Here is a 20,909-nt window from a genome sequence, read left to right as displayed (position 1 = left end):
TCAAATGATTCGCGAACCCACTCCGAACTCCCGAACTGATTCAAATGATCCTTGAACCCGCTCCGATCTCCCTAACTGATTCAAATGATTCGCGATCCCGCTCCGAACTCGCAAACTGGTTCAAATGATTCACGCTCCATACTCCGAACTCCCAAAATGACTCAAATGATTTGCAAACCCGCTATGAACTCCCAAACTGACTCAAATGAATCACGCTCTGAACTCCCAAACTGACTCAAATGATCCACAATCTGAAGTTCCCATCCAAATCAAATGACACCTCCAGCGCTACTATTGGCTTAGTTCTCTCTACGAAAAGTATGTTGGTAACAAATAAAATAACAATATTTCCATTCCGAACTGCTTTTCCACGTCAAAACATCCACGAACATAACCAGGTGAGCATCCACCAATCAGAACATACGAGAACTCTTTGACCACAGCTGCTGTGCATCTAAAGCTCTTGCAGCAGCTCAACACTGGTTTTCTCTGAGGTGGTCAGATCACATCAGATTGTGGTTAATCTTGCAGATCATGACTTATCTAGCTACTCTTCCTCTCCCTTCAGTTTGGTAATAAAAAGGTTCCTCATTTGATCTCCCACCTCTTCTTTGGGTTTTATTGTTCTGGGTCTGAATTTTGGCTCCTGGGGTCTCAAAAAAGAAACATTTTCAATCTCCAAGGTGAACGTTATGACAACACACTCTTGGAAAAAAGGGTTCATTGGGGTTCTATATATATGGGTTCCTTACCCAACTCCAAAGAACCTTTTATGCTAAAAAGGTTATATAATGACAATAATTAATTTTGTGATCATTCACATCAGGGGCATAGCCATCTTTTCAGAAGTGAGGGGGACAGAAATTACACACACACACACACACACACGCACACACACACACACACACACACACACACACACACACATATATATATATATATATATATATATATATATATATATATATCATTACGACATTTCTGTTATCTATATAGCCTAGTCAACAGTTTCTTAACTGTAAGATTTTTAATGTTTTGAAAAGAGTCTCTTCTGCTCACCAAGCCTGCCTTTATTTGATCCAAAGTACAGCAAAAGCAGTAATATTGTGAAATATATATACTATTTAAAATAACTGTTTTCTGTCTGAATATATTTTAAATGTAATGTATTCCTGTGATCAAAGGTGAATTTTCAGCATCATTCATCCAGTCTTCAGTGTCACATTATTCAGAAATCATTCTTAATATGCTGATTTGCTGATCATCAATATTTAAAATAGATGAGAACATTTTTTTCAGCATTCTTTGATGAACAGAAGGATCCACAGATCAGCATTTATGTGAAATAAAAAGCTTTTGCAACATTACATCATTCAAAAGCTTAGTCAGTATATGTTTTCATATCATCAAAAGACATAATTTTACAAGAGATTTCTATTTCAGATAAATGCTGTTCTTCTGAACTTTCTATTCATCAAAGAAACCTGAAAAAATTCTACTTAGCTGTTTTCAACATTATCATAATATGAGTTTTTAATTTTTTCATCTTCTTTTTCTTTTCTTTTTTTAGCAGCAAATCAGTATATCAAAATTATTTCTGAATGATTGTGTGACTGGCGTAATGATGCAAAAAAAAAAAAAAAATCAGCTTTGAATTCTCAATAAATTACATTTTGAAATATAATAGAAAACAGCTATTTTAAATAGGCTAGTAAACATATTTCAATATGTCACTGATTTACAGTACTTTGGATCAAATAAATGCAGGCTTGGTGAACAAAAGTGACTTCTTTAAATAAAATATATATATATATATATATATATATATATATATATATATATATATATATATATATATATATATATATATATATATATATATATATATATATATATATATATATATTCACACCAGCTCTTGAAAACCTCTATACGAACACTCTTCATCAGCAAAAAAAAAAAAAAAAAAAAAAAGAAAATCTGACTCCTGGTGTAGACAAAGTTGGAAAGATTCATTGACTCAAGTGACAAGCCAGAGAAGTTTCCATTAGTGACTCAATGAGCAAACAGAGACATCTAGTGGCATCTTTCTACGCCTTTATAAACCTCGATAATTAGGCTACTCTGAGCTAATATTATTACCATAGCAACTGAATCTATCCATGTTCTTCTATTTTTGGAACCCACACAACATAGGATGTGAGCCCACTTATCTTCATTTCCCTTTCATGCATCTTAAAGGGAATTTAGATGAGTCTGTCATCAGTCAAATCATGATATTTCTATCATATGCATTAGTTTGTATATTATGTTTATTATTAAAATTATGGGAGTGACACTGTAGTACTCAATGCACATTAGAACGTTTTCCATATAAACACAAAATCATTTTTAAAAATTCATACTACATTAACATTACATTAAAATAGCCTACATTATGTTTACAATCCACAACATCATGTTTTCATCTTGAGCCAAAATTGTTTTATAATAGATACATTTTTTACTACTGATTGCCAGTTATACTATAGATAGCTGAAGAACAGTATGTGGTTGTGATTGAAGGGAAACTCAGTGAACTCAATGAGACTTATAGCAGTCTAGTCTCCATAGTTGAATATGTATACACTTTGTTTTATTTAATTGTATTCACAGGTATGGCAATATACCAACACCAAATGTAAAAAAATAAATAAATAAATAATTGAGCAGAAAGTAAAAAAGAAACATAAATGTGCATAAATGTAGGCTTGTATAACAACTATGGACTGTGGGAAATAATGGGGTTTACACTGTGCAGTGAATGTTAGTTGATTTATTAGGAATGTCAATAAATGTCATACTTCAAAACAGAGAAAACAGAGTATTGGTTGCAGAAAATATATGAAATATGTCCAAAATATACAGTTCTTTAAATATAGGTGCTTCTCAATAAATTAGAATGTTGTGGAAAAGTTCATTTATTTCAGTAATTCAACTCAAATTGTGAAACTTGTGTATTAAATAAATTCTGTGCACACACACTGAAGTAGTTTAACTCTTTGGTTCTTTTCATTTTGATGATTTTGGCTCACATTTAACAAAAACCCACCAATTCATCTCAATAAATTAGAATACTTCATAAGTCCAATAACAAAAAATTTTTTTGTGAATTGTTGGCCTTCTGGAAAGTATGTTTATTTACTGCACATGTACTCAATACTTGGTAGGGGCTCCTTATGCTTTAGTTATAGCCTCAGTTCAGTGTGGCAAGGAGGTGATCAGTTTGTGGCACTGCTGAGGTGGTATGGAAGCCCAGGCTTCTTTGACAGTGGCCTTTAGCTCATCTGCATTATTTTGGTCTTGTTTCTCATTTTCCTCTGGACAATACCCCATAGATTCTCTTCAGGCCTGGTGAGTTTGCTGGCCAGTCAAGCACACCATCATCATGGTCATTTAACCAACTTTTGGTGCTTTCAGCAGTGTGGACAGGTGCCAAATCGTGCTGGAAAAGGAAATCAGCATCTTCAAAAAGCTGGTCAGCAGAAAGAAGCATGAAGTGCTCCAAAATGTCTTGGTAAATGTGTGCAGTGACTTTGGTTTACAAAAAACACAATGGACTTTACTAGAGTATTATTTTTTTCCACTTCCACTTTTACTTCAGTACATATTTTCGCTGAGTTTAATACTTTTACTCCGATATTTTTTTCATGTGCTCCATCGTTACTCGTTACAATTATAAAAATGTTTCGAATCATTACATTACAAACCACTGCCAGAACTGTAGATTCAGAAGCTGGCACATCATTGAGCGAATCAAGCGATTAAGAAGACTGCGCGTGTTGACTGAACTGCTGTGAAGAGAGAAATGAACACCGAGCCGAGCCAGATAATGACTCGTTCACGAGTCAAGAACCGGTTGCATCGGTTCTCGGATGACCAGTGACGTTAGTTCTTTCTGACAGTTCGATTCAATAAACCAGTTGAAGAAAACAGTTCACCGATTCTTTTGCGCTCGACGCAATGGCGTCATTGCCGTTGACTGCACCTGGGCTAATAACATTAACACAGAATTAGTTCAGAATCAATCACCAAAAGAATCAGTTCGTTTCAGACGCTCTATGTGTCGGTTTGCTTCACGCTAAATCACACATGTGCAGTATCATCGGCTCCTCGGTTCACGAATCGGACGCGTCTGACAGAAACGGTTCTTGACTCGTGAACGAGTCATTATCTGGCTCGGCTCGGTGTTCATCTTCAGTTCTCTCTTCACAGCAGTTCAGTCAGTGTACTGTTTGAGTCAATGATTTACTCCGGGTTATTGGTTTGTTTTAACTAAGGGAGAGTGTCAGACACATTAAACAAGTTCATCTCTGGATTAATGCGTATTGGAGACGCGAACCGTTTAAAACGATTCAGTTCGATTTGGTGAACTGTTTCAAAAAAAGATCCGGTTACATCGAATGATTCGTACGCGAACCGGATATCACAAACTGCTTTGTCTTAAAACAGACTCATAAGAGAAGACAATGCTGAATAAATTCATAGTTTTTGCTATTTTTGGACCAAAATGTATTTTCGATGCTTCAAAAAATTCTAAATGACCCTCTGATGTCTTACCGGTTTGAAACAACATGAGGGTAAGTTATTAATGACATAATTTTGCAAATTGGGCTAACTAACCCTAGTAACCGTTTTTTGTTTACAAGAAGTTACAGTCAAAGGAATTGTGATTGTCCTTTAGGTTAATCATTTGAAATAGTAAAAATAATATGTTCAAACTTTTGACTACTTTCTTTAATAGCTACATATCACAATACTTCTACTTTTACTTTCAGTACTTGAGTAGTAAATTTTAAAATAGACTACTTGCAATACTTAAGTACAAAATTTTTTGAATACTTTAGTACTTCTACTTAAGTGTGGTGCTTAAAGAGCACTTCAACTTCTACTCAAGTCACTTTTTTGATAGAGCACTTGTACTTTTACTCAAGTATGGGTCTCTAGTACTTTATACATCTCTGACTGCGGTCAAGCCAGCCGCCAAGTAGAAAAGCACGGTCAATCTAGCCGCCACGTTATTTCGAGGGTCGCGTATAAACTACGTATTACGGTAACACCGTCAGAGAACTGATCTGAATGGAGTGCTCTTCCAGCGAACGCTACTTTTTTCCCCCAACACACAGTCCGTTACTGTCTGCTGCTGAATACCAAAATAAAAACCCTCTAATACTCATATTACAAAATAAGAACAAATATGCTTGTTGCATCTCTACATTCGAAAAGCTATACAAATAAAAGTTCTAGAATGCACAGACAGAAAGTACAGTGTCAGCTGCATGCTGCTGCATCTACTTTAAAAAATCTATAAAAATTAAAGTTATAGATTGCACAGGCCACTTTCACCTCAGATTGAGAGTACACCTTGCCACGATGTCAGATGCATCGTTTCAGGACAGTCCGATGTGGAATTACAAAATAAGAGCCTCCCAAATCTCATAAATGGGATGCTGCATCTCTATTTTCAAAAATCTATAAAAATCTAAGTTATAGATTGCACAGGCCAGTTTCAACTCAGATTGAGAGTACGCCTTGCCACAATGTCAGCTGCATCGTTTCAGGACAGTCTGATGTGTAATTACAAAATAAAAGCCTCTCACATCTAAGAAAAAAAACTGCTGCATCTCTACTTTGAAAAATGTAAATTTAAAAAAGTTATAGATTGCACAGGCCAGTTTCAACTCAGATTGAGAGTACGCCTTGCCACAATGTCAGCTGCATCGTTTCAGGACGGTCTGATGTGGAATTACAAAATAAGAGCCTCCCAAATCTCATAAACAAGCTGCTTCATCTCTACTTTCAAAATTATATATTTAAAAACAGTTATGGATTGCACAGGAAACTTTCACCTCAGCTTGAGAGTACACCTTGCCACAATGTCAGCTGCATCGTTTCAGGACAGTCTGATGTGTAATTACAAGATAAGAGCCCCCCAAATATAATAAATGAGATGCTACATCTCTATATAAAAAAATCTATAAAAATTAAAGTTATACATTGCACAGGCCACTTTCACCTCAGGTTGAGAGTACACCTTACCACAATGTCAGATGCATCGTTTCAGGACGGTCTGATGTGAGATTACAACATAAGAGCCTCCCAAATCTCATAAATAGGATGCTGCATCTCTATATTCGAAAATCTATAAAAATCTAAGTTCTACATTGCACAGGCCACTTTCAACATAGATTGAGAGTACACCTTACCACAATGTCAGCTGCATCGTTTCAGGACAGTCTGATGTGTAATTACAAAATAAGAACCCCCCAAATATCATAAATGAGATTCTACATCTCTATATAAAAAAATCTATAAAAAGTAAAGTTATACATTGCACAGACCACTTTCACCTCAGACTGAGAGTACATCTTGCCACAATGTCAGATGCATCGTTTCAGGACGGTCTGATGTGAGATTACAACATAAGAGCCTCCCAAATCTCATAAATAGGATAGTGTATCTCTATATTCAAAAATCTATAAAAATCTAAGTTCTAGATTGCACAGGCCACTTTCACCTCAGATTGAGAGTACACCTTACCACAATGTCAGCTGCATCGTATATGGACGGTCTGATGTGGAATTACAAAATAAGAGCATCTCAAATCTCATAAATGAGATGCTGCATCTCTAAATTAGAAAATCTATAAAAAAATAAGTTATAGATTGCACAGGCCACTTTCACCTCAAATTGAGAGTACACCTTGCCACAATGTCAGCTGCATTGTTTCAGGACGGTCTGATGTGGAATTACAAAATAAGAGCCTCCCAAATCTCATAAATGGGATGCTGCATCTCTACATTGAAAAATCTTTAAAAATCTAAGTTATAGATTGCACAGGCCACTTTCACCTCAGATTGAGAGTACACCTTGCCACAATGTCAGCTGCATCGTTTCAGGACAATCTGATGTGTAATTACAAAATAAAAGCCTCCCAAATCTCATAAAAAAGCTGCTGCATCTCTACTTTCAAAAATCTATAAAAACAAAAGTTATAGATTGCACAGGCCACTTTCACCTCAGATTGAGAGTACACCTTGCCACAATGTCAGCTGCATCGTTTCAGGACAGTCTGATGTGTAATTACAAAATAAAAGCCTCCCAAATCTCATAAAAAAGCTGCTGCATCTCTACTTTGAAAAATGTAAATTTAAAAAAGTTATAGATTGCACAGGCCACTTTCACCTCAGATTGAGAGTACACCTTGCCACAATCTCAGCTGCATCGTTTCAGGACAGTCTGATGTGTAATTACAAAATAAAAGCCTCCCAAATCTCATAAAAAAGATGCTGCATCTCTACATTCAAAAATCTATAAAAACTAAAGTTATAGATTGCACAGACCACTTTCACCTCAGATTGAGAGTACACCTTGCCACAATGTCAGCTGCATCGTTTCAGGACAGTCTGATGTGGAATTACAAAATAAGAGCCTCACAAATCTCATAAATGGGATGCTGCATCTATTTTCAAAAATCTATAAACATCTAAGTTATAGATTGCACAGGCCACTTTCACCTCAGATTGAGAGTACACCTTGCCACAATGTCAGCTGCATCGTTTCAGGACAGTCTGATGTGTAATTACAAAATAAAAGCCTCCCACATCTAAAAAAAAAAACTGTTGCATCTCTACTTTCAAAAAAGTATATTAAAAAAAGTTATAGATTGCACAGGCCACTTTCACCTCTGATTGAGAGTACACCTTGCCACAATGTCAGATGCATCGTTTCAGGATGGTCTGATGTGAGATTACAACATAAGAGCCTCCCAAATCTCATAAATAGGATGCTGCATCTCTATATTCAAAAATCTATAAAAATCTAAGTTCTAGATTGCACAGGCCACTTGCACCTCAGATTGAGAGTACACATTGCCACAATGTCAGCTGCATCGTTTCAGGACGGTCTGATGTGTAATTACAAAATAAGAGCCTCTCAAATCTCATAAACAAGCTGCTTCAGCTCTACTTTCAAAATTATATATAAATAAAATGTATAGATTGCACAGGCCACTTTCACCTCAGATTGAGAGTACACCTTGTCACGATGTCAGATGCATTGTTTCAGGACAGTCTGATGTGGAATTACAAAATAAGAGCCTCACAAATCTCATAAATGGGATGCTGCATCTATTTTCAAAAATCTATAAACATCTAAGTTATAGATTGCACAGGCCACTTTCACCTCAGATTGAGAGTACACCTTGCCACAATGTCAGCTGCATCGTTTCAGGACAGTCTGATGTGTAATTACAAAATAAAGGCCTCCCACATCTAAAAAAAAAACTGTTGCATTTCTACTTTCAAAAATGTATATTAAAAAAAGTTATAGATTGCACAGGCCACTTTCACCTCAGATTGAGAGTACACCTTGCCACAATGTCAGATGCATCGTTTCAGGAAGGTCTGATGTGAGATTACAACATAAGAGCCTCCCAAATCTCATAAATAGGATGCTGCATCTCTATATTCAAAAATCTATAAAAATCTAAGTTCTAGATTGCACAGGCCACTTTCACCTCAGATTGAGAGTACACCTTGCCACGATGTCAGATGCATCGTTTCAGGACAGTCTGATGTGTAATTACAAAATAAAGGCCTCCCACATCTAAAAAAAAACTGTTGCATCTCTACTTTCAAAAATGTATATTAAAAAAAGTTATAGATTGCACAGGCCACTTTCACCTCTGATTGAGAGTACACCTTGCCACGATGTCAGATGCATCGTTTTAGGACAGTCTGATGTGGAATTACAAAATAAGAGCCTCCCACATCTCATAAATGGGATGTTGCATCTCTATATTCAAAAATCTATAAAAATCTAAGTTATAGATTGCACAGGCCACTTTCACCTCAGATTGAGAGTACACCTTGCCACAATGTCAGCTGCATCGTTTCAGGACAGTCTGATGTGTAATTACAAAATAAAAGCCTCCCAAATCTCATAAAAAAGCTGCTGCATCTCTACTTTCAAAAATCTATAAAAACAAAAGTTATAGATTGCACAGGCCACTTTCACCTCAGATTGTGAGTACAACTTGCCACAATGTCAGCTGCATTGTTTCAGGACAGTCTGATGTGTAAATACAAAATAAAAGCCTCCCAAATCTCATAAAAAAGCTGCTGCATCTCTACTTTGAAAAATGTCAATTTAAAAAAGTTATAGATTGCACAGGCCACTTTCACCTCAGATTGAGAGTACACCTTGCCACAATGTCAGCTGCATCGTTTCAGGACAGTCTGATGTGTAATTACAAAATAAAAGCCTCCCAAATCTCATAAAAAAGATGCTGCATCTCTACTTTCAAAAATCTATAAAAACTAAAGTTATAGATTGCACAGACCACTTTCACCTCAGATTGAGAGTACACCTTAGCACAATGTCAGCTGCATCGTTTCAGGACAGTCTGATGTGGAATTACAAAATAAAAGCCTCCCAAATCTCGTAAAAAACCTGCTGCATCTATACTTTGAAAAATGAAAATTTAAAAAAGTTATAGATTGCACAGGCCACTTTCACCTCAGATTGAGAGTACACCTTGCCACGATGTCAGATGCATCGTTTCAGGACAGTCTGATGTGTAATTACAAAATAAAGGCCTCCCACATCTAAAAAAAAACTGTTGCATCTCTACTTTCAAAAATGTATATTAAAAAAAGTTATAGATTGCACAGGCCACTTTCACCTCTGATTGAGAGTACACCTTGCCACGATGTCAGATGCATCGTTTTAGGACAGTCTGATGTGGAATTACAAAATAAGAGCCTCCCACATCTCATAAATGGGATGTTGCATCTCTATATTCAAAAATCTATAAAAATCTAAGTTATAGATTGCACAGGCCACTTTCACCTCAGATTGAGAGTACACCTTGCCACAATGTCAGCTGCATCGTTTCAGGACAGTCTGATGTGTAATTACAAAATAAAAGCCTCCCAAATCTCATAAAAAAGCTGCTGCATCTCTACTTTCAAAAATCTATAAAAACAAAAGTTATAGATTGCACAGGCCACTTTCACCTCAGATTGTGAGTACAACTTGCCACAATGTCAGCTGCATTGTTTCAGGACAGTCTGATGTGTAAATACAAAATAAAAGCCTCCCAAATCTCATAAAAAAGCTGCTGCATCTCTACTTTGAAAAATGTCAATTTAAAAAAGTTATAGATTGCACAGGCCACTTTCACCTCAGATTGAGAGTACACCTTGCCACAATGTCAGCTGCATCGTTTCAGGACAGTCTGATGTGTAATTACAAAATAAAAGCCTCCCAAATCTCATAAAAAAGATGCTGCATCTCTACTTTCAAAAATCTATAAAAACTAAAGTTATAGATTGCACAGACCACTTTCACCTCAGATTGAGAGTACACCTTAGCACAATGTCAGCTGCATCGTTTCAGGACAGTCTGATGTGGAATTACAAAATAAAAGCCTCCCAAATCTCGTAAAAAACCTGCTGCATCTATACTTTGAAAAATGAAAATTTAAAAAAGTTATAGATTGCACAGGCCACTTTCACCTCAGATTGAGAGTACACCTTGCCACAATGTCAGCTGCATCGTTCCAGGACGGTCTGATGTGGAATTACAAAATAAGAGCCCCCCAAATATAATAAATGAGATGCTACATCTCTATATAAAAAATCTATAAAAATTTAAGTTATACAATGCACAGGCCACTTTCACCTTAGATTGAGAGTACACCTTACCACAATGTCAGCTGCATCATATATGGACGGTCTGATGTGGAATTACAAAATAAGAGCCTCCCAAATCTCATAAAAAAGCTGCTGCATCTCTACTTTGAAAAATGTAAATTTAAAAAAGTTATAGATTGCACAGGCCACTTTCACCTCAGACTGAGAGTACACCTTGCCACAATGTCAGCTGCATCGTTTCAGGACAGTCTGATGTGTAATTACAAAATAAAAGCCTCCCAAATCTCAAAACAAAGCTGCTGCATCTCTACTTTGAAAAATGTAAATTTAAAAAAGTTATAGATTGCACAGGCCACTTTCACCTCAGATTGAGAGTACACCTTGCCACAATCTCAGCTGCATCGTTTCAGGACAGTCTGATGTGTAATTACAAAATAAAAGCCTCCCAAATCTCATAAAAAAGATGCTGCATCTCTACATTCAAAAATCTATAAAAACTAAAGTTATAGATTGCACAGACCACTTTCACCTCAGATTGAGAGTACACCTTGCCACAATGTCAGCTGCATCGTTTCAGGACAGTCTGATGTGGAATTACAAAATAAGAGCCTCCCAAATCTCATAAATGGAATGCTGCATCTCTATATTCAAAAATCTATAAAAATTTAAGTTATACAATGCACAGGCCACTTTCACCTCAGATTGAGAGTACACCTTACAACAATGTCAGCTGCATCATATATGGACGGTCTGATGTGGAATTACAAAATAAGAGCCTCCCAAATCTCATAAAAAATATGCTGCATCTCTACATTCAAAAATCTATAAAATCTAAAGTTATAGATTGCACAGGCCACTTTCACCTCAGATTGAGAGTACACCTTGCCACAATCTCAGCTGCATCGTTTCAGGACAGTCTGATGTGTAATTACAAAATAAAAGCCTCCCAAATCTCATAAAAAAACTGCTGCATCTCTACTTTGAGAAATGTAAATTTAAAAAAGTTATAGATTGCACAGGCCACTTTCACCTCAGATTGAGAGTACACCTTGCCACAATGTCAGCTGCATCGTTTCAGGACAGTCTGATGTGGAATTACAAAATAAGAGCCTCCCAAATCTCATAAATAAATTGCTACATCTCAACAATAAAAAATATATAAAAATAGAAGCTATAGATTGCACAAACCCATTCCACCTCAGATTGAAAGTACACACTGCCATAGTTCCACATCGTTTCAGGACTGTATAATGTGGAATTTTTAAATAAGTGCCTACCAAAATTCACAACGTTGTGTCTCTGCAATCAGAAACCTCACACTTCCACTGTATCCAAACACACACACACACACAAGCACTTTTCTTTTTTACAAGACAAAAAATATTTGAAGACATTGTCTACATACACACAGACACACACATATATACAGGCCCCCTTTTATTACCCATTTCTGTGTTGTTTTTGAGGTTTGTGTTCTTGAGTGTTTGCTGCTAAAAAGCTAATTTTTTGTTTCATCTGACCATAGAAGCCAGTCCCATTTGAGGTTCCAGTAATGTGTGATATCTGAATATGCTTTAGTTTGTTTTTGGATGAGCTAGAATAATTTTTCTTGTAACCCTCCTAAACAACATGTGTTGATGTAGATTTTGTTTGACAATTTTTCTTAAGGTTTTCTGAGACTTAACTATTTTCTACAATTCTCCAGCTGTGATCCTTGGAGGGTTTTTAGCCACTCAACTCTCCTTCTCACCATGCATTAGGACGATATAGACATACGTCCTCTTCCTGGCAGATTTGTAACATTTTATGTTGATTGAAAATTATTAATTACTGCCCTGATGGTGAAAATGGTCCACTTCACCAATTTGTGAATCTCAATTATCAGCAAAAGATAATTTTCATTCATCAGAAATATATTCTTTGGTTTTTCTCATTGAGATGGATGGTTGATGGATTTTTAAACTTTGTTTTCCCTCCTCTTTATATTTTTGTGAAACAGGTAGCCATGGCTGGATAATTTCATGTTTATAATCACGCTGGAGTGCTCAAAAATATATATACCTCATTTTTGCTATATGGAATGCAAAAACGTTTAAATTCAGTATATCAAAACTGCTCAGAATGCAGATATAACCTAAGGTTTTTTTCTGTATTGTGAGCAGTATTGAGATACTGATCTTCAAAGTTTTTGCAGAGTTTCATCTGTGTAAACACAAACTGTTTACTTTTAAGATGTTTTAAAACATAAAACTAGTGTTGTAACAATGTTCTAGTTATAGTTCCTGTGGCTCAAGTGGTAGAGCTTTGCATAAGCACTGCAAGGCTGTGGGTTTGATTCCCAAGGAACACATGTTAGGTAAAAAAAAAAAATGTTAGCCTGAATGCAATGTAAGTTGCTTTGGATAAAAGTATCTTCTAAATGCATACATTTAATTTAATAAAATTAAAATTAAAATGTATATTTAATGTATTCATGACATTTATTTTATATTTAAAAAATCTCTCCGGACATCAGTATGGCTAAAATAACATGCAAACATTTATTATTGTAATTGAGACCAAATCAATTAAATTGTTCTAACTGAAAATAACTTCTAAGTATGGGTCACCATACTTGGCTGTATGTCACTTCACTTTCTTTCACTTTATTTCTCTACACTGATTTACAGTTTTTCAGCGCTCTCCTCATCGCGCCGCAGTTCAGCGACATGACAAAGAAAGATGATCCTGATTGGTCCTCTTTTGTTTAAAAAAAGCTTTTTGAAAGTAGAGATGCTCAAAGCTGACATTGTGGTAAGGTGTACTCTCAGTCTGAGGTGAAAGTGGTCTGTGCAATGTATAACTTCAATTTTTATAGATTTTTTTATATAGAGATGTAGCATTTCATTTATGATATTTGGGGCGCTCGTATTTTGTAATTACACATCAGACTGTCCTGAAACGATGCAGCTGACATTGTGGCAAGGTGTACTCTCAATCTGAGGTGAAAGTGGCCTGTGCAATCTATAACTTTTTTAAATTGACATTTTTCAAAGTAGAGATGCAGCAGCTTTTTTATGAGATTTGGGAGGCTTTTATTTTGTAATTACACATCAGACTGTCCTGAAACGATGCAGCTGACATTGTGGCAAGGTGTACTCTCAATCTGAGGTGAAAGTGGCCTGTGCAATCTATAACTTTAGTTTTTATAGAATTTTGAATGTAGAGATGCAGCATATTTTTTATGAGATTTGGGAGGCTCTTATTTTGTAATTCCACATCAGACTGTCCTGAAACGATGCATCTGACATCGTGGCAAGGTGTACTCTCAATCTGAGGTGAAAGTGGTCTGTGCAATCTATAACTTTAGTTTTTATAGATTTTTGAATGTAGAGATGCAGCATCTTTTTTATGAGATTTGGGAGGCTTCTATTTTGTAATTCCACATCAGACTGTTCTGAAACGATGCATCTGACATCGTGGCAAGGTGTACTCTCAATCTGAGGTGAAAGTGGTCTGTGCAATCTATAACTTTAGTTTTTATAGATTTTTGAATGTAGAGATGCAGCATCTTTTTTATGAGATTTGGGAGGCTTTTATTTTGTAATTACACATCAGACTGTCCTGAAACGATGAAGCTGACATTGTGGCAAGGTGTACTCTCAATCTGAGGTGAAAGTGGTCTGTGCAATCTATAACTTATTTTTAGATATTTCTGAATGTAGAGATGCAGCAGCTTTTTTATGAGATTTGGGAGGCTCTTATTTTGTAATTCCACATCAGACCGTCCATATATGATGCAGCTGACATTGTGGTAAGGTGTACTCTCAATCTGAGGTGAAAGTGGCCTGTGCATTGTATAACTTAAATTTTTATAGATTTTGTTATATAGAGATGTACAGTATTGTTCAAAATAATAGCAGTACAATGTGACTAACCAGAATAATCAAGGTTTTTAGTATATTTTTTATTGCTACGTGGCAAACAAGTTACCAGTAGGTTCAGTAGATTCTCAGAAAACAAACAAGACCCAGCATTCATGATATGCACGCTATTATGGCTGTGCAATTGGGCAATTAGTTGAAAGGGGTGTGTTCAAAAAAATAGCAGTGTCTACCTTTGACTGTACAAACTCAAAACTATTTTGTACAAACATTTTTTTTTCTGGGATTTAGCAATCCTGTGAATCACTAAACTAATATTTAGTTGTATGACCACAGTTTTTTAAAACTGCTTGACATCTGTGTGGCATGGAGTCAACCAACTTGTGGCACCTCTCAGCTGTTATTCCACTCCATGATTTTTTAACAACATTCCACAATTCATTCACATTTCTTGGTTTTGCTTCAGAAACAGCATTTTTGATATCACCCCACAAGTTCTCAATTGGATTAAGGTCTGGAGATTGGGCTGGCCACTCCATAACATTAATTTTGTTGGTTTGGAACCAAGACTTTGCCCGTTTACTAGTGTGTTTTGGGTCATTGTCTTGTTGAAACAACCATTTCAAGGGCATGTCCTCTTCAGCATAGGGCAACATGACCTCTTCAAGTATTTTAACATATGCAAACTGATCCATGATCCCTGGTATGCGATAAATAGGCCCAACACCATAGTAGGAGAAACATGCCCATATCATGATGCTTGCACCTCCATGCTTCACTGTCTTCACTGTGCACTGTGGCTTGAATTCAGAGTTTGGGGGTCGTCTCACAAACTGCCTGTGGCCCTTGGACCCAAAAAGAACAATTTTACTCTCATCAGTCCACAAAATGTTCCTCCATTTCTCTTTAGGCCAGTTGATGTGTTCTTTGGCAAATTGTAACCTCTTCTGCACATGCCTTTTTTTTAACAGAGGGACTTTGCGGGGGATTCTTGAAAATAGATTAGCTTCACACAGACGTCTTCTAACTGTCACAGTACTTAGAGGTAACTCCAGACTGTCTTTGATCATCCTGGAGGTGATCATTGGCTGAGCCTTTGCCATTCTGGTTATTCTTCTATCCATTTTGATGGTTGTCTTCCGTTTTCTTCCACGTCTCTCTGGTTTTGCTCTCCATTTTAAGGCATTGGAGATCATTTTAGCTGAACAGCCTATCATTTTTTGCACCTCTTTATAGGTTTTCCCCTCTCTAATCAACTTTTTAATCAAAGTACGCTGTTCTTCTGAACAATGTCTTGAACGACCCATTTTCCTCAGCTTTCAAATGCATGTTCAACAAGTGTTGGCTTCATCCTTAAATAGGGGCCACCTGATTCACACCTGTTTCTTCACAAAATTGATGACCTCAGTGATTGAATGCCACACTGCTATTTTTTTGAACACACCCCTTTCAACTAATTCAACTAATTGCCCAATTGCACAGCCTTAAGAGCGTGCATATCATGAATGCTGGGTCTCATTTGTTTTCTGAGAATCTACTGAACCTACTGGTAACTTGTTTGCCACGTAGCAATAAAAAAATATACGAAAAACCTTGATTATTCTGGTTAGTCACATTGTACTGCTATTATTTTGAACAATACTGTAGCATCTCATTTATTATATTTGGGGGGCTCTTATTTTGTAATTACACATCAGACAGTCCTGAAACGATGCAGCTGACATTGTGGCAAGGTATACTCTCAATCTGAGGTGAAAGTGTCCTGTGCAATCCATAACTTTTTTAAATGTATAATTTTGAAAGTAGAGATGAAGCAGCTTGTTTATGAGATTTGGGAGGCTCTTATTTTGTAATTCCACATCAGACCTTCCTGAAACGATGCAGCTGACATTGTGGCAAGGTGTACTCTCAATCTGAGGTGAAAGTGGCCTGTGCCATCTATAACTTTTTTAAATTTACATTTTTCAAAGTAGAGATGCAGCAGTTTTTTTTTAGATGTGGGATGCTTTTATTTTGTAATTACACATCAGACTGTCCTGAAACGATGCAGCTGACATTGTGGCAAGGTGTACTCTCAATCTGAGGTGAAGGTGGCCTGTGCAATCTATAACTTAGATTTTTATAGATTTTTGAAAATAGAGATGCAGCATCCCATTTATGAGATTTGGGAGGCTCTTATTTTGTAATTCCATATCAGAACGTCCTGAAACGATGCATCTGACATCGTGGCAAGGTGTACTCTCAATCTGAGGTGAAAGTGGCCTGTGCAATCTATAACTTTAATTTTAATAGATTTTCTAATATAGAGATGCAGCATCTCATTTATGAGATTTGAGAGGCTCTTATTTTGTAATTCCACATCAGACCGTCCTGAAACGATGCAGCTGACATTGTGGTAAATTGTACTCTCAATCTGAGGTGAAAGTGGTCTGTGCAATGTATAACTTTACTTTTTATAGATTTTTTTATATAGAGATGTAGCATCTCATTTATGATATTTGGGGGGCTCTTATTTTGTAATTACACATCAGACTGTCCTGAAACGATGCAGCTGACATTGTGGTAAGGTGTACTCTCAATCTATGTTGAAAGTGGCCTGTGCAATGTAGAACTTAGATTTTTATAGATTTTTGAATATAGAGATGCAGCATCCTATTTATGAGATTTGGGAGGGTCTTATGTTGTAATCTCACATCAGACCGTCCTGAAACGATGTATCTGACATTGTGGCAAGATGTACTCTCAATCTGAGGTGAAAATGGTCTGTGCAATGTATAACTTTAATTTTTATAGATTTATTTTTATATAGAGATGCAGCATCCCATTTATGAGATTTGGGAGGCTCTTATTTTGTAATTCCATATCAGACCGTCCTGAAACGATGCATCTGACATTGTGGCAAGATGTACTCTCAATCTGAGGTGAAAATGGTCTGTGCAATGTATAACTTTAATTTTTATAGATTTATTTTTATATAGAGATGCAGCATCCCATTTATGAGATTTGGGAGGCTCTTATTTTGTAATTCCATATTAGACCGTCCTGAAACGATGCATCTGACATCGTGGCAAGGTGTACTCTCAATCTGAGGTGAAAGTGGCCTGTGCAATCTATAACTTTTTTAAATATATAATTTTGAAAGTAGAGATGAAGCAGCTTGTTTATGAGATTTGGGAGGCTCTTATTTTGTATTTCCACATCAGACTGTCCTGAAACGATGCAGCTGACATTGTGGCAAGGTGTACTCTCAATTTGAGGTGAAAGTGGCCTGTGCAATCTATAACTTTAATTTTTTATAGATTTTCTAATATAGAGATGCAGCATCTCATTTATGAGATTTGAGAGGCTCTTATTTTGTAATTCCACATCAGACCGTCCTGAAACGATGCAGCTGACATTGTGGTAAGGTGTACTCTCAATCTGAGGTGAAAGTGGTCTGTGCAATGTATAACTTTACTTTTTATAGATTTTTTTATATAGAGATGTAGAATCTCATTTATGATATTTGGGGGGCTCTTATTTTGTAATTACACATCAGACTGTCCTGAAACGATGCAGCTGACATTGTGGTAAGGTGTACTCTCAATCTATGTTGAAAGTGGCCTGTGCAATGTAGAACTTAGATTTTTATAGATTTTTGAATATAGAGATGCAGCATCCTATTTATGAGATTTGGGAGGCTCTTATGTTGTAATCTCACATCAGACCGTCCTGAAACGATGCATCTGACATTGTGGTAAGGTGTACTCTCAATCTGAGGTGAAAGTGGCCTGTGCAATGTATAACTTTAATTTTTATAGATTTTTTTATATAGAGATGTAGCATCTCATTTATTATATTTGGGGGGCTCTTATTTTGTAATTCCACATCAGACCGTCCTGAAACGATGCAGCTGACATTGTGGCAAGGTGTACTCTCAAGCTGAGGTGAAAGTGGCCTGTGCAATCTATAACTTTTTTAAATTTACATTTTTCAAAGTAGAGATGCAGCAGTTTTTTTCTTAGATGTGAGAGGCTTTTATTTTGTAATTACACATCAGACTGTCCTGAAACGATGCAGCTGACATTGTGGCAAGGTGTACTCTCAATCTATGTTGAAAGTGGCCTGTGCAATGTAGAACTTAGATTTTTATAGATTTTTGAATATAGAGATGCAGCATCCTATTTATGAGATTTGGGAGGCTCTTATGTTGTAATCTCACATCAGACCGTCCTGAAACGATGCATCTGACATTGTGGTAAGGTGTACTCTCAATCTGAGGTGAAAGTGGCCTGTGCAATGTATAACTTTAATTTTTATAGATTTTTTTATATAGAGATGTAGCATCTCATTTATTATATTTGGTGGGCTCTTATTTTGTAATTCCACATCAGACCGTCCTGAAACGATGCAGCTGACATTGTGGCAAGGTGTACTCTCAATCTGAGGTGAAAGTGGCCTGTGCAATCTATAACTTTTTTAAATTTACATTTTTCAAAGTAGAGATGCAGCAGTTTTTTTCTTAGATGTGAGAGGCTTTTATTTTGTAATTACACATCAGACTGTCCTGAAACGATGCAGCTGACATTGTGGCAAGGTGTACTCTCAATCTGAGGTGAAAGTGGCCTGTGCAATCTATAACTTAGATTTTTATAGATTTTTGAAAATAGAGTTGCAGCATCCCATTTATGAGATTTGGGAGGCTCTTATATTGTAATTCCACATCGGACTGTCCTGAAACGATGCATCTGACATCGTGGCAAGGTGTACTCTCAATCTGAGGTGAAAGTGGCCTGTGCAATCTATAACTTTAATTTTTATAGATTTTTTAAAGTAGATGCAGCAGCATGCAGCTGACACTGTACTTTCTGTCTGTGCATTCTAGAACTTTTATTTGTATAGCTTTTCGAATGTAGAGATGCAACAAGCATATATTATTGTTCTTATTTTGTAATATGAGTATTCGAGGGTTTTTATTTTGGTATTCAGCAGCAGACAGTAACGGACTAGCGATCGCTGGAAGAGCACTCCATTCAGATCAGTTCTCTGACGGTGTTACCGTAATACGTAGTTTATACGCGACCCTCGAAATAACGTGGCGGCTAGATTGACCGTGCTTTTCTACTTGGCGGCTGGCTTGACCGCAGTCATCTACGAGCAGATGACATTGAACCCCAAATAATCACAGACAGTGGAAACCTAACACTATGAGTTCCAACCTTCCTCCAGACTCTATCCTTGGTTCCTAAATTAAATTCAAAATTGCTCTCATCTGAAAAGAGGACTTTGGGCCACTGGGCAACAGCCCAGTTCTTCTTCTCCTTAGCCCAGGTAAGACGCCTCTGATGTTGGTTCAGCAAATTCCTTGACACTTCTGTGTATGTTGGCTCTGTATGTCTTGACCCCAGCCTTAGTCCATTCCTTGTGAAGTTCACTCAAATTCTTGAATCGATTTGGCTTGACAATCCTCATAAGGCTGTGGTTCTCTTGGTTGGTTGTGCATATTTTTCTTCCACACTTTTTTCTTCCACTCAACTTTCTGTTAACATGCTTGGATACAGCACTCTGTGAACAGCCAGCTTCTTTGGCAATTAATGTTTGTGGCTTACCCTCCTTGTGTAGGGTGTCAGTGATTGTCTTCTGGACAACTGTCGTGTCTTCCCCATGATTGTGTAACCTAGTGAACAAACTGAGAGACCATTTTGAAGACTCAGGAAACCTTTGCATGTGTTTTGAGTTGATTTGAGTTCACAATTTGAGTTGAATTACTTAATAAATAAATTAACTTTTCCACAACATTCTAATTTATTGAGAAGCACCTGTATGCTTGTCATGTAATTTAAGGTGATATTTCACTGGACTTCAGTAGAATGATCCTTTCAATGTTAGACACTATTAAACCATATTTTACAATTTGAAGCCATCACATACAGATTTCTGTCATTTATTAAACAGAATGTATTGTTCTAAAGTGAGAGTAAAACAACAACAACCATGAAACACCACAAATTCCTTTATCAAGTCTATTTCTAATACTAGTTTATTTGTGTAATTTGTTGGGTTTTAGATAAAGAAGTCAGAAGATGGAGTATGAACTTCTAGATTCTGTATGCCAAATAATAATATATTCTCCAACAAATATGTGCAAAATAGGCTATACCAAAATCTAACTTACTTTGAAACTGCTACACTTCAAGAACCAGAAATTCACTTAGTGTTCATGTTCACTACAAATTCATGTTCACTTACAGTTCGTATTTGCACGGTCCATTTGATGTCAGCGTTCCTCTCAGTCACAGTACAAATATTAATTTCATTTATTTAAAAAATGCACTGTGTGTTTAATGAAGCTCAAGACCCGCCCATTACA

The 20,909-nt window shown here is 36.5% G+C and overlaps 1 long non-coding RNA gene across 3 annotated transcripts; it reads right to left on the bottom strand.

Annotated features, from left to right (window-relative positions):
• Positions 1 to 6,757: 6,757 nt before the first annotated feature.
• On the bottom strand, positions 6,758 to 10,983 carry LOC127964493 (uncharacterized). 3 transcript variants are annotated; one of them, XR_008155055.1, is made up of 6 exons: positions 10,911 to 10,983; positions 10,226 to 10,410; positions 9,910 to 10,058; positions 9,225 to 9,409; positions 8,242 to 9,057; positions 6,758 to 7,242 (listed from the first exon to the last, which is right to left on the bottom strand). It is a non-coding gene; the product is annotated as an uncharacterized LOC127964493 (long non-coding RNA). The 3 variants fall into 3 exon arrangements; XR_008155056.1 differs by having other exon boundaries at positions 8,909 to 9,057; XR_008155057.1 differs by lacking the exon at positions 9,225 to 9,409 and having other exon boundaries at positions 9,892 to 10,058.
• Between the last annotated feature and the right edge of the window lie 9,926 nt (positions 10,984 to 20,909).

Source organism: Carassius gibelio, chromosome B9 (assembly GCF_023724105.1).
Source record: "Carassius gibelio isolate Cgi1373 ecotype wild population from Czech Republic chromosome B9, carGib1.2-hapl.c, whole genome shotgun sequence".
Lineage (NCBI taxonomy): Eukaryota > Metazoa > Chordata > Actinopteri > Cypriniformes > Cyprinidae > Carassius > Carassius gibelio.
The sequence above is the reverse complement of the archived record's forward strand: the minus strand, read 5'-3'. Positions and strand labels throughout refer to the sequence as shown.